This window comes from Triturus cristatus, chromosome 5_2, assembly GCF_964204655.1.
Source record: "Triturus cristatus chromosome 5_2, aTriCri1.1, whole genome shotgun sequence".
NCBI lineage: Eukaryota > Metazoa > Chordata > Amphibia > Caudata > Salamandridae > Triturus > Triturus cristatus.
The window spans coordinates 465,652,190-465,666,949 of record NC_140588.1 but is presented as its reverse complement, the minus strand read 5'-3'; the positions used below and the strand labels follow the sequence as shown (position 1 = coordinate 465,666,949).

Sequence of the window (14,760 nt, the reverse complement as noted above, 5' to 3'; positions counted from 1 at the left end):
TGCTCAAAAATGTGTTACAAAGAATAGATAAGGCTGGTTTGACTCTACGTAAAGAGAAATGCTGTTTCCTTGCTCAAACTATAGAGTATTTAGGCTATGAGATTTCAGCTCAGGGTGTTAAACCAAAGAAAAATCTCTTAGAGGCTATAAACTTGGCTCCTTGTCCCACTGACAAAGAACAACTCAGGTCATTTATGGGACTCATTGAGTTTTATTCTAAATTTGTGAAGAATTTCTCAGACAAAACATTGGCATTGAGGTTATTGTTAAAGAAAGGAGTAAAATTTTGTTGGAATGACAATCACCAGGAGTGCTTTAATTCAATAAAAAAAGAATTGTGTGAGGCTAAGGTATTGACTCACTTTGATATCAGGCGTACTTCTGTATTAGTGGTGGATGCTAGTGCCACAGGCTTAGGGGCGATTTTGTTACAGAAATGTTATGAAGGAGAGAAGACCATTGCTTTTGCCTCGCGTACTCTGTCCCCTTCTGAACAAAACTATTCAGTAATAGAGGGAGGCGTTAGCTGCTGCCTGGGGAGCACAATACTTTAGAACATATTTGTGGGGTACAAAATTTCAACTCAAAACTGACCACAAACCCTTAGTAAAAGTTTTGTCACCAGGGGGTGCTGGGAAAGGTTCACCGAGATTGGCAAGACTGGCTTCAAGACTCCAAGAATATCAGTATGACATTTCTTATATTCAAGGTTGGTGCAACATACAGGCTGATTGTCTCTCTAGACTCCCTATAAAAATCATTGAATGAGTTTTCAGATGTGCACACTGATGGGGCTGTAGCTATTATTCATGATGTAGTAACTCTGAGTGATGGAAGTTTTACCAAGGATGAATGGCTTGCTGCAATGGGAAATGATGTAGTTCTAACTAAAGTGATTGAGCTAGTAAAATTAGGATCTAGACGAGAAAGCTGTGTTCAGCCCCCTGTACGACCATTTCTTAAGGTATTAGATGAATTGTCAACTTGTGGTGACAGTATTCTTATGAGAGGTGACAGGTATATTCCACCGTGCAGTTTAAGACAAAAGCTTTTGCAACTGGCTCATGAAGGTCATTTAGGGCAAACACTCACACAGCGCAGACTAAAGGCAGATTTTTGGTGGCCGGGTATGGATGCTCAAGTAGCATCTTGGGTAGAAAACTGCTCTGTAGAGACAGTGAAAAGAGACTCAAACTGCTTTGGTGGAAGACTGCCTGTCTCTCGCTAGGACTATATGAGTAGTGCTTTGATGTCATCCGCGAGGAGAGTGTTTTTTGTCACTCCTCTGTGGCGTGCATTAGAAGCAAGTGAGCGAGAGGATGCTTACGCGTCAGTCGCTGCGTGTGAATGTATAGAAAGTGTGTGAGTGCATGGTGGCCTGCGTGGAAGCCACAAACCATGTCAAACCAAGCACAGCTGAGCTCAAACCAGGCCACCCCAAGCACACTGCTATACATATGCGTGGGTATAGACATAATGTGACAACTGATGCGTTACAAAACCCACCCACCAACTTTGGAGTGGTCTTTAGTCTACAATGTTCGCCACATAGACTATGGAAAAGAGGAAAAACCAGGGAAAAGAGAAAGGTGCCACTCTTGAGAGATGTCATTTTATATCAGGTCCTGTCTAAGTGCTGCAGCAGGAGAGGAACAGCCCACAGGCGCAGGTTGTATAGACCCAGCCGTGATATGTGCCTGTAAAGCCCCCCAGTAGGGAGAAGTCGAAGTGATACAAGACAAGTCTAACCACTCAGAAGCACCCACTGCAGGGATCCGATCGGCCCCTGACATCAAGGCCCTGGTGGATTCACTCAGTCTTTCATTCTTCTGAGGTTAATGACATGATTACGATTACCAATGAGTTGAATAACAATAAACATCTATTATATAACACTTAGTGAATGTGTGCTTTAAAATGCATATATTTGTTGTGTATTAGAGTGACTTGTGCATGGTGTATGTTGCAATACTGCTTCCTAGTCCACTGACCCCAATGTGGTTAATATTCCAGTGATGAGCATCCAGGGAACAGCTGCAAAAGATTCAGAGAAATGCAGGAATGTATTCCAGATGTGACATATGCCTACTCCTGTGCAACATTCACTCCATTTGATTTACCTATATCTCCCAAGCTGGATAAATACATTCTGTGCGATTAAAGTTTTTTGTTCAAATGCAAGTGATTCCAAACAAAGAAAACAAAGTACATTTGCAGCAAATGCTGAGTGCCAGTCCTGAGCAAGGAATTTGCCCTTGGCATTTGTTTGTTGTGATGAGTTGTAGGACAGTTTACCCTTCCTCTGCATCTTGTTGGTGTGTTGTCCTTCCTTAAAGAGTGAATCATTTTCCAACCTAATTGATCTGGAAATAAGTGAACTCTCATTGGATGTTCGGTCTATCAGGTGTTTACTGATGTACTTCTTGAAAGCTGGCCCTGTATAATTTTATTAAAGCTTTGGAGAGAACAGAAGGTGTCAGGTGCCACATCACCCGGCTGCGGGGCGTGCCATGGGTGGCATCTAATTGTAGCCCGTTGTACCTATACCGCTGAGAGAGGTGTGTACTGACCCTCTTGGTTGCGTCTGTCCAGTGGCTCACAACAGGGGTGATTCACTACCCCCTGCGTGTGTGGCATGAGCGGAGCCGGTATGCTGTGTGACTGGTGTACTCTGCAAAGGCACACAAGATTGTGCCTCCCTAGATGAGGGCTGCAATGGTTACAGCAGCTTTTGAGGTCTGTGTCTTGTAGACCTCATGGTTTTTTATCCTGTCTAGTTTCTGCGCTGCGACCCACAGTCAGCTCACAGGGGTGCCCCATCACATTCCCCTCCCCGGGTAAAGTGAGCCCCTCATCTTCCCTGAGAATATGAATCCCACTTTGGATATATTTGTGAGTTTTCAGTACACGGCACCTTCCTTGCCCTGCGTCAGAGATTCAAAAAGGCCTGCAAACCCAGAATTCACCTCACGCCCCTCCCGGGGGCAAGGCCTCATGAAGTTAGCGCTCTTGAAATGGGCTATGAGATGTAAAGGTGGCTTGTTAGTACCTTGTATTCGGCTTAACATGAGCGAGTGGATACAGCACCAGAAGCACACCTGTAGGCTGCCCACCTTTGTCCTGTGTCCTTCCCGCCACCAGCACCACCACTGATGTGTGACACCGCTCTATGCCCAAGGGAGGCACTACAGTGCCCTGTGCTTAATTTGTGTCAGGGGCACTCGTTTTAGGGGGCTTGGCTCTTTCTGACAGCCCATTAATGTTGCATAAACAGTGCCAGACAGGTGCTGCCCTGAGTACACAACACTAATGGACTGTCTGTGATTGCAGGCACAGAGAAACAGCACCAGTAGTATTTAAAACGAGCATTTGCAATGCAATAGGTCTCGCATTTGATAAAGTTAAAGCTGTTGGCATTGAAATGGCAATTAAGTTTACTTTAGTTTTTTTATTTGCAGTTGAGTGATTATATTTGTATAGCGCTTTTGGCATTGGTATAAAAAAGCAAGAGTAAAAACATTGTCATTTTTAATGCCAACTGCTCTAACTTTTTACAAATGCGAGACCTATTGTTTTTTTGAGTCGTTCTGTTGTAAATTGCTTCTCTTTTTATGGTCTCGATGTTATACTCCACTTATGCTGCCATTCACTGCTTAAAAAGTTGGACTGGTGTACAAGGTGATTTCTCATAATAATGTCATTGTAACATGACTGTGATAATATTATCTGACCTAGAACTTTGCAAAGAAACCTATTGAAGGGCAATTGTTAAAAAGTGGTGCCCCACTTACCCTTCCAAACAGTAAACATAAAGTGTCCCCAGTAGTGATACAGCACAATCAGCACTGCTGCAAGCCTCTCTGTAACAAACTGAAGAGGTACAGCACAGTCAGGAGCAACGCAAGCTTCCCTAACACACAAAGGACAGGTACAGCCCAGGCGGCAGCTGTGCAAGCTTCCCTGTCACACAAAACAAACACAACACAGGTAGGGCCAATTCCAGCTTACCTCACAGATGAAACTGCTATATCTTGGGGATAGAATAGCTGACTGTGAGAGCCTCCACTTAACCCAGTGCCCCCAAAGCACACGTGGCTCGCTGCCAAGCATCCTTCAGCTTCACAACCATCTGACACCCCAGGCACTTTGTCGGTGTGCAGCTCCAACGGTATCTACTGTCTTCACTTTAAGCAAAATCCAGGCTTAAAAGTCTGCCACGGGAACCTAACACGTTCATGTGCAGGAGCCTTTGTCACACATAGTACATACACATATGTGAATCCCCATACATTTTAAGGGATGACCAGGCTGTTCATGTGTAGTTTAGAGTTAGTGTTCACTATGCATGGGTACATCATTTATTCTGCCTCAAATGCATGTCTTACTCCACTGTTTTCAGTATTAGGAATATTTGCCATAAATATAACTATTTCAAGTATATTTAGCGAATGTGGGAGTTTTTGATTGCAGGGACTATCTTTGGCTATTATGCTTATTATAGTAATTCCAGGTAGATTTGGATGTATTTAACGTTGAATTTGGGAAATGTGGTCTACATTTGCACGTTTCACTGAGCTTTTGTGTAAAAAGCAACATCAGGCCAGCAGACAAATGAGAGTGACTCTCTTGAGTTTAGGGAGAATACATCTGGCTGCCAGTTATATTGGTGTGTGTAAACAGTGGAGAAGACTGTAATTTTATGAGGGTAATTTTAAAGCCTAAAAATAGTTCCTGAAAGCCAGCAGGGCTTAGTTAAAGAAATCTGCGATAAACAACGAAAACTACTAATTCAGTCACTTTTTTATATTTTTAATGCTAGAACACATTTTAAGAGCCTTTTGGTGGGCATGGTCCGCACAAAGCAAATACAGTGTGTCCTGATAACTGGGCAGAGGAGCTTGTGACAACTCTAACCATCCCGCTCCACCTCTCCCCAAAGGTCTCGCCAAGAACTTACAGGGGCTTGAAGCCTTCCCTTTGGTTACCATTGGCTGACATTCCTGTCGTTTTTTTACATACTTCTTATTCATGCCCCAGTCTGACAGTCTTGGGTTCATCCCTCCCATGGAGCATTGTTTCTTTACCATCACCTTTGCTGACTTCTTTGCTTCCACTGTGTGCTTTTCAAGCACTGCTTTTTATATTTTCGGTTAAGCACTCCATGAGCGTGCATGTGTTTTCTAGCTGTCTACCTCATGTACTTATCTCCCCCTGCACTCTGTTTAGCTCTGTCGTCCGTGTGCTTCTTCCTGCCCAATCCATATTGAGCTCATCCTTGTGTACTTCACTGTATTGCTCTCTTGCCCACTGTCCCTCCTCCCCACATGCACCATCCTTGTTGCTCCCCCCACCAGCTCCCAATGCTTCTCCTCTCCACCCCTGTGGTTTACTCATCTGTCTGTTTCTCCCTGCCCGCTCCTTGCTGCTCTCTCGCCTGCTGCTGCTCCTCCCTAACCCTACCTTCTGCATTACTTCCCTTCACACTTGCCCTCTCTTGCATGGACTTAAGTTCTCTAAAATGCCTGGGGTAGCGGAAGTGACATAACACACCCTTGGACCTTCACTTTCACTCACACACACATTCACACTCTCTCATATAAACACGCACACAACATACATTTGAAGGCATTTTTTTACTTAGCCCTATTCCAGCTAATTGTGCGCCACTTGTATTACATTAATAGTAAAAAAAAAACAATTTCTTCACCATTAGTGTAATACATACTTGATAGAAAACAAGGAGAATGGGGCCCCAACGGACATCCATAAGGACAACTATGGACGAGCTGCTGCTCTATTGCAGGCATTGATCTTTCCCCTGAGGCCAAGGGTCACAAAGGTAGTGCCAGGGGCTGCAAGGGGCAAGCCAGGGATCTGAGACCTCTGGTGACCCCGAAATGACGTCCATGCTCTCTTGCCCATTGTTTCTCCTCTCCACCCCGTACTTCCCTCTTTTTTTATTTATTTTATTTAAAAAAATGCTTTGGCACGTTTTTTAAATTTGAGTTACTGATCCATCCTGGAACAGTAACTAAATAGAACATTTTTGGTCACACGCTCCTGCCAAAATGATGAGGCCGGCCGCCTCAAACCCTTTTTTTTTCAATTCTTAAGCCATGCTGCACATCATTGGGGATGTCTTAGCAGCATCACCCATACCCATTTGCAAAACCTATAAGTTCCAAATGTGCATCCGATTGGCTTTGCCAATGCTTGTTGTTTCTCTTGATGACCTTCTGCTATTGTTGTCCAGGTGTGAATATGCTCACATATGACTGTCCTGGAGGGCGTTCAGCCTGCTGCTCAGTGACATTTGCAGGCTGGTGGGTCTTTGTTATAGTAATCTGAGCTTGACAGCAAGGAGCAGACCATGTTCCTTGCAGCAGGGGTCACAGTTTGTGCTCAGAGGTGGGTCTTCAAGTGTTGACACTGTTCACTATTTCTTCGCCCCCAATTTTGAACTCCACAATTTGAAGACCTCTAGTTTATAACTTGTCTTTTTTATATAGCAGTAATTTTCGCACTTTTGCCGCTTCATAGAGCTGTGAAAAACAGATATTCCCATTACTCGACGCATGGTACTCATTACACCCGCCTCAGAATGATGGAAAGTTGAACCTGCATTCCCTGGGTTCAAACTCATGGTCTCCGGACAGGGCCGGCTTTAGCACTGGTAGCGCCCTGTGCGACAATGTTTATTGGCGCCCATCAATGACCACCTCTGCCATGGATTCCCTCACTACCACCATTTACCAGTACCACTCAAGTCTCCATAAACACTGTCTGTCAGATTATTTTAGTTTTATAGCGCCACTCATACCAGTGTAAGCTGTCAGAACACTTTACATCACACACATATCACACAGAGCCAATCATATGTGTGTAAATCAGTGGATAGGAAATGCTACATCAGGCAGGACTACAAGGTGTAGGAGTCACATGCCATCCATACTGGTAGGCAGTATAGTTTAGGAGTGCTTGGTCTGGAAAAGCAACAATTCAGAATTTAAAACGTAACACCATTGTTAGGGGTTCTCTTTTATAATAAGAATTGATTTCTACCCAAAAGAACTCTTTTTGCAAGATTAGGATAATGAAAGACTGGGAAGAAAAAAAACACATATTCAGATTTTAACTGATAAACTGTAAGTAACAAAAGGATCTCGCCGACAAAAGGAGAAACCCACTGACCTATTTACATTATATGCACTCTGTGATCTTCATGGTTCACGTTCTTAGCAGCAGGCATATTAACCCTCTGAGCTACCTTATGAGGAGTCAAAACTTCCACTGGACAACATTCGCCTCTCTCCAGGAAGTACATTAATCACCGGAGTTATCTTGACTTTTTATTGATGTCAGAAAATTGCTGAAGGCTAGAAATGAAGCAGCAGGGGCTTTTCAAGCCATATTATACTTGCAAACATGGCGCCCCCACCCCCAAGCGGTACGGTGGCACCAATCGTACCGCCCTGGAGCCGGCCCTGTCTCCGTAACAGTGCTTTTGTCGTCATCGAACGTTCAGCTCACTGAGCATCCGGCATGCCAGTGCAGCTCACGGGGCACTATGTTAAGCACTTTAACCGCTGCTCAAATGTACTTATCTAGGCGCGATCGGTAACAGATAACTATTTTTGCATCCCCTCACCCCCCTGTCTGCCAGTCTAAATTAAGAATGGCATTGATTTGTGACAAAACTCAATTTCGTACGATGCAAGAACAGCTCTTCAGGCAGGCGCAAGCATCATAGAATAAACATACCCTTTCTTGGCGGGCCAAGAAATGTTAATAATGATACAGCTTGTACTGTAATGAGGCGCTGAATGTTGGCAGCCAGCTCTTTCATTGGGAGAAATGTGATTCCAGTGTATTAATGTTATAGGACCCATCCATCAGTCTGCGGGACCCGCTGATTACACCATTCAAAGCACTAACAATCTTTTCTAAGGCCCCCATAGACACACGCGCGCCTTCTGCCAGTGTAAGCATCGCTTTGTTCTTTCAAATGGGTGTTTGTGCTCGAATTATATTTTAATTTCAAACTAGTTACCGGAGAGCTCCTATTACGCGAGTGTTTAGCGTGTTTGAAAAGGACAAAACGCACACGCTTGTTCAATTATGCATGAGAGAAAACCACACCATTGTCTCGTCGGCGTAAGACACCTCAATGAATGCAGTGAATGGAGGCCCGTTTCTGTTCACTGTTTTGCATCAAGGGTCCAGGAACACAAAGCTTCTGTATTGTGCCAGGCAGGCTGTGTGCTGTACACTCACTAGGTCGTGAAATATGCAGGTGCGGTTCCGGTTTCACACTTCTCTACTCGGAGGCATTGCGTCACATCTGACGCTCGAGCCTGGAGCCAGCATGTCTGCCACAGAGGCCGTGAGCCCAAGGGCATTCTTCTGAATGAAACAAATGACTTTATTTTTATCAAGACACGATTTCACTAACGTACGTGTTTACTAGCGTGTTGGGGAATGACGCAGCCAATCGCAAACGCACGTTTTACTTCTTGTGAAGTTTAAAGTTATAACCCGGATCCCTTCTTGCAGGTTGGCTGTTTTTGACCCATCAAACATGCAGGTGCTGCCTTCTGGTGGTCTAGTGCTTGGTTGCACAGTTTGTGATGAGACTGGAAAAGTAGGTGGTAGGGCTTTAAGTGGGAAGAAAAAACTCGGGGGGGTGGGGTCTCTCAAAGGGGCGTGGCCACTGTAATAAAGGGCGTGGCTTAAAACACTTAAGCTAAAAATCTGTGCTTAGCATAGAGTGGCCACCGACTTTTATTTTGCCGTTTCTGACATTGCATTCAGATATATGATACAACAAGCAACATCATACCTACAAGTCAGGACTATTGGCTTTGTCAATGGTTGTTAGTTGCATAAGATAAATAAGCAGCAACTATGGCTTGTATATATCATTGAAAAAGCTTCCACTTAAAGCCCTGGTGACACCACAACATTGTTGCTGCTCCTGAGTTTCAAAAAGAGAAGGGAAATCCAGAGAGAAAATGGCTCTTTAAAGAATTTCCCTTCCCCTACAACGCTCACCTGGCATGACGTTATGCCGTAACTTCTCCACTAGTGAGAAGTGAGCATGTGAGCAGCACACATGAATGTGCCTGCGGTCACTGCAGTCTGGAAAAAAACGAACCGCCTGTGCCAGGGCACAAAACAGAGCCCGATAGAGACCCGTTTATAGTCCCCCCTTTAAAAAAAGCGCCGGTGCTCAACACCGGTGATATCCGGCACACTTAACCCCTTCAGTGCCCGCCCCTTTCCCCGCCCTGTGCCGGCCGTTTCATTAGCGGGCGGGGTTTATGACGAGCTGGTCTCGTCATGGGCACAGCGCAACCGCGGCCCATGACGAGACCAGCTCGTCATGGGCATTGAAGAGGTTAAAGGCCTGGTCGGTGTTTACAATTTGCTTCAGAACAGGTGTATCTATTGTAGGTTCAGGAAGGCCAGTTCCATGACACAGTTCAAACATAGCTACAAAAATATATTTACATACAGTGAATCTAAATGGAACTTATTTACATAGTTATCCTCAAAATCTGACAAAGATCCTGTTCTCCTGCACCTACAGTGGACACTCCTGACTCAACCACGTTTGTCAGATACAGTGTCATCTGCGTGTGTGCTGACAAATGAAGAGAACATCTGACCTCATGCACTCTATCATGAAAGTGTGGTGAGTTGGTGTGTGCTGATGTATGACCTGCTCATTCAGCCAATCGAAGGGTATTATCAGTGTCTTGTGTTGATTTCTTGAAGAGTATGGGATAAGACCCTGCACAGTTAGTACAACTACTGTCCAGAGATATGGAGCACATTCTCCTCATGTTTGCAGTCGCGGCTGCTCCTGATCCCAAGTGGTGCGGCAGCGAGGGGGTTGGGGGGAAATGTGAGAATACAAAAATAAGCACAGACAATAAAATAATATAAACATATAAAGCTTTCCTGCCACTGCGGTTGCCGCATTGATCCTCTCCCGATCCTCGACTCCAGGGATGGTGCACACTACGCAGGCTCCCAGATGCCAATCATGAAGCCGCTCTCATGCTGGGAATACTATTCCCAGCATGAGAGAAGCACTGGGATTGGTCTGAGTGGCCTGATTTGCCACTCAGACTGTGCCTGGGAGCCTGTGGCTTTTCTCCACCCTCTGTACAACACGGTGGGGTGGAGAAATGCTGAGTGCGCATCACCCCACCTCCCCAGTGCTGTTGCACATAGAGTGCATGGCCCTGCCCCACCCTCGCTGGCTGCCTGCAGGTAAGATGAAAAATAATATGATTATAAAAATGGTTTATTATCATTTTATTTTTCACATGTTTAACTCTGCAGCCACCTAGTGGGGCGATGCTCCTCCACCGTAACAGAGGATCCGCCCCTGCATGTTTGCAAGCACTCTGACAACTTTTTGTGTACAATTAAGTGGGGAAAGACCAACCTTTGGTCTAGTCTAGGTATCACAGACTAATGTAAACTCATACAAAACCCTCCTAGCCCTCACTACTACTATAACACTGTATAATAATTCTGTTATGCTGCTTGACACTCTTACACTCACTAAGACAGAACTTATGTTGCCCAGTAATGTACCAGTTCACAGCAACAAACCACCCACCCCCTTATGATCAGGCATGGAATAAGTGAAGAAATTTGCCACATACCTCTAACAACCAGAGAACTCTAATTTAGTCCACTACTGCAGGTCCCAACAAACTACATGCTATGTCTGCTTATGGTATCTCACTATGACAATCATGTAAGAAATACTTGTAATGATGTCCATCCCAACAGCTCTCCTGACCATCTCTTCTGCCATTCCAGGCCTGCTCAATATCATAAGCATAAGCAGAAACCTCAAAATGGCCAATCTGGGGCCGTATTATGCATATTCATTGTTTGCACCAAGCGCACCTTTTAATACAAACAATGAAAGTGTGCCCTATTAAAGTGAATGTGCTCCTCCGAGAGCAGCCGCAAACTCATACTGCCATGGGGCAGCGCATTCATGTGAAAACACGGAGCAGCCGTTTGCAGCCGTACCATGTTTTCACATTGCAGGCGGCACCTGCCTTGCAGGCTGGTGCAGTCAGTGACTGCACCTGCGCAAGGGGAAGTCTGGAGGGTCTATAGGACCCCCTTTCACCTCCTGCAGAGGGCTGCTCTCAGGGCGCGCACTCACAGTACAGCACCTTTTATGTGGCGCACTGTGAGTTCGCCCCTGAGAGCTTCTTTGCCTATGTGCCTGTGTCGGTAATACGGCGTGGGCACAGAGGCAAAGGAATTACCTCATTTGCATAGGGCATACCCCCATGCAAATGAGGGAATGCCCCCTGAAGGTAGCGCTGGCGCTTTAAGTGCGCCACCACTATCGGTATTACTGAAGGGCACACACAAGTGTCTGCACCCCTACTGTTATACCAAATTGCCCTGGGGCATGCAAAGCAGGCGCAAATGCCTGTTGTACCTCCAGGGCACTTACTGTAGTACGGCCCCTGGTGCAGTAGCCAGTTTACTGGATTGTGATCATAAGTAATACCATAAAGGGACCTGCAAAGCTGTTCAAAGCTGCCAGCTTACTGAAAACCTCAAACTGTGTGCCTAGCTCTCACACTTCTGAATCCATCATACTGCTAAGCGATGAGTCCCACGATACGATAAGCACACTTTGCTGGTCATCAGTAAAAACATGGAAACACTTCCCACATAGGTTCACAACAAAGACAACACTCTTCCAACCACTTACCCTAGATGGTGTAACATGCTACCTATGTAGGCAAGTGCTTCAGTGCCCCTCAGCGGGTAGGAAGCACTAAGCAAATGTTACAATACAACTTTGACATCCACTTTATTGTTAGCGGAATACAGCTAGACTCGTAATCACCCAGTGGCTTGGGGGGGAATGTTCTGCATTTAACAGGCATTTATGGTTATTAAATGGAAGCGGCTTTGAAAGGTAGCCAAGACATAGTGAGGGGAGGACTTGTTGTGGCGTGGAGCTGGGTCCTTTCTAGGAGTATATTGTGTGTCAGGGCACACTGATTCAGCGAGGGGCAGAGAGGAACTCAGCCATGTAGAGTGATGCTCAAAACATGTCAAATAGTGAACAGGACTGGGCTGGGAACTGGAAATGGTTGTGGAACATCTTTTGATCTAATAAAAACGGTTGAGCACCAGAGGGTCGGAGGGAGCAAGTTTAGAGACCGCACAGGATTGATTCCCCCATAGAAGTACATATAACACAAAAGAAATCCTGAGGTCTAATGGTAAAGAGAAATAGGTGGTATGTAGGGTGAGGAGGGAATGACTAATGTACGTAGTGAAACTAGAGGAAGCTCCAAAACCAAGGTCAAGTAATCACCGTGGGTAACTAACCCCATCACATGGGATTTTCATCCCAAAGAAAATCTCATAATCTCTAGGGGCAGGCAGCGCCCTTATGTGAGATATGAGTCCTTAGTGTTATGATTGATAAGTACTAGACAATGGAATAAATCCACAAATGAGCCTAAGGTGAGTGGGGATTGCAGTGCTGGTGGTAGTGAAAAAAGTGAGTGTTTAAAACAAGTGACGGGACGGCCGGAAGACTTCTGTTAGACAATGCCGTCCCGATGTTGGATTAAAAAGCAAGGGGGGGCAACACTAATCTGGTCTGATCAATGAAGCAACGTGAAAGAATGTGGTCATGTTTCAGCCATATCGCCTGACTAGGCTAGGCTTTCATCAGGACCTAGAAGCTACTGCAGGGAAGAAAACAACGTAACAAAGGATATGAAGAGCACCCTCAACTTGATTGTAGAGTGCAAGTCTCTTCAGCGAAACATACAGCACCTAGATAACGAGATAATTTTGGGAGTGAAACCAAAAACGCTCAGTCATAATTATAAGAACAAATAAATAAATGTAGACTTGAAGCAAGGTCCAACTCACCCGTACAAACTAGGTGATGAGATGACCTCCATCTGGCAACCGCTCAGGAAGGAACACCGCTCTGAAAAGGAAATGCAAGGCTACTGATAGCGGCTTACAAATCGTGAGCAAGTGTGAAAAGGGTGGGAAAATCAACTGAAAACTAGGGAGAACTGCCAAAGGCAGAGTCTGCACACACAATGAGCTGGTAAGATCATTGCAACAATTAAAACATGGCTATATGCTGGACACAAAGTCAGTGTGATAACGGATAATACAGCTCCGTATAATAGGGTACAGGCTAAGAGATATAATGTTAGAAGATCAGCGCCTGTAAATGAACGCCAAAAAAGGCAGCGAAGGAGCCTACCTGTCCGTCGGGGAACCGGGCTGGAATGAGCCTGCAGCCGGAGGTCCCGTGTAATTGGACGGAGGCAAAAAGAAATGAAGAAACTGCCGGTGGAATGGGCCAATAGCGCGGCAGGTAAGATATACATGCTGGAGTGCTGATCTTCTAACATTATATCTCTTAGCCTGTACCCTATTATACGGAGCTGTATTATCCGTTATCACACTGACTTTGTGTCCAGCATATAGCCATGTTTTAATTGTTGCAATGATCTTACCAGCTCATTGTGTGTGCAGACTCTGCCTTTGGCAGTTCTCCCTAGTTTTCAGTTGATTTTCCCACCCTTTTCACACTTGCTCACGATTTGTAAGCCGCTATCAGTAGCCTTGCATTTCCTTTTCAGAGCGGTGTTCCTTCCTGAGCGGTTGCCAGATGGAGGTCATCTCATCACCTAGTTTGTACGGGTGAGTTGGACCTTGCTTCAAGTCTACATTTATTTATTTGTTCTTATAATTATGACTGAGCGTTTTTGGTTTCACTCCCAAAATTATCTCGTTATCTAGGTGCTGTATGTTTCGCTGAAGAGACTTGCACTCTACAATCAAGTTGAGGGTGCTCTTCATATCCTTTGTTACGTTGTTTTCTTCCCTGCAGTAGCTTCTAGGTCCTGATGAAAGCCTAGCCTAGTCAGGCGATATGGCTGAAACATGACCACATTCTTTCACGTTGCTTCATTGATCAGACCAGATTAGTGTTGCCCCCCCTTGCTTTTTAATCCAACATCGGGACGGCATTGTCTAACAGAAGTCTTCCGGCCGTCCCGTCACTTGTTTTAAACACTCACTTTTTTCACTACCACCAGCACTGCAATCCCCACTCACCTTAGGCTCATTTGTGGATTTATTCCATTGTCTAGTACTTATCAATCATAACACTAAGGACTCATATCTCACATAAGGGCGCTGCCTGCCCCTAGAGATTATGAGATTTTCTTTGGGATGAAAATCCCATGTGATGGGGTTAGTTACCCACGGTGATTACTTGACCTTGGTTTTGGAGCTTCCTCTAGTTTCACTACGTACATTAGTCATTCCCTCCTCACCCTACATACCACCTATTTCTCTTTACCATTAGACCTCAGGATTTCTTTTGTGTTATATGTACTTCTATGGGGGAATCAATCCTGTGCGGTCTCTAAACTTGCTCCCTCCGACCCTCTGGTGCTCAACCGTTTTTATTAGGTTTCATGTACAGCTTACTGGCTGTGGGTCTATTTTTGAGCACATTTTTTGTGCCTTTAACTGTTTTGCAAAAACAATTTTGATTTTTGCTGGGTGATTTTTTTCCCCGATGTGCACAGTTTGCACACACTTTTCTCTTAACCTGCCGTGGGTCTTTTCTTCTGACTCCCCGGTTGAGACTGCCTTGACTTTTGTCTGCTCTTCATATAGTCATTCTCATAATCATGGCAGAACGCCTTGGTTTAA

At 45.0% G+C, this 14,760-nt stretch overlaps 1 protein-coding gene across 1 annotated transcript in view; it reads left to right on the top strand.

The window, feature by feature from the left end:
* The window catches only part of SUGCT (succinyl-CoA:glutarate-CoA transferase), a 3,154,468-nt gene that overhangs the window by 952,978 nt on the left and 2,186,730 nt on the right, over nucleotides 1–14,760 (top strand). The window lies entirely within an intron of this gene.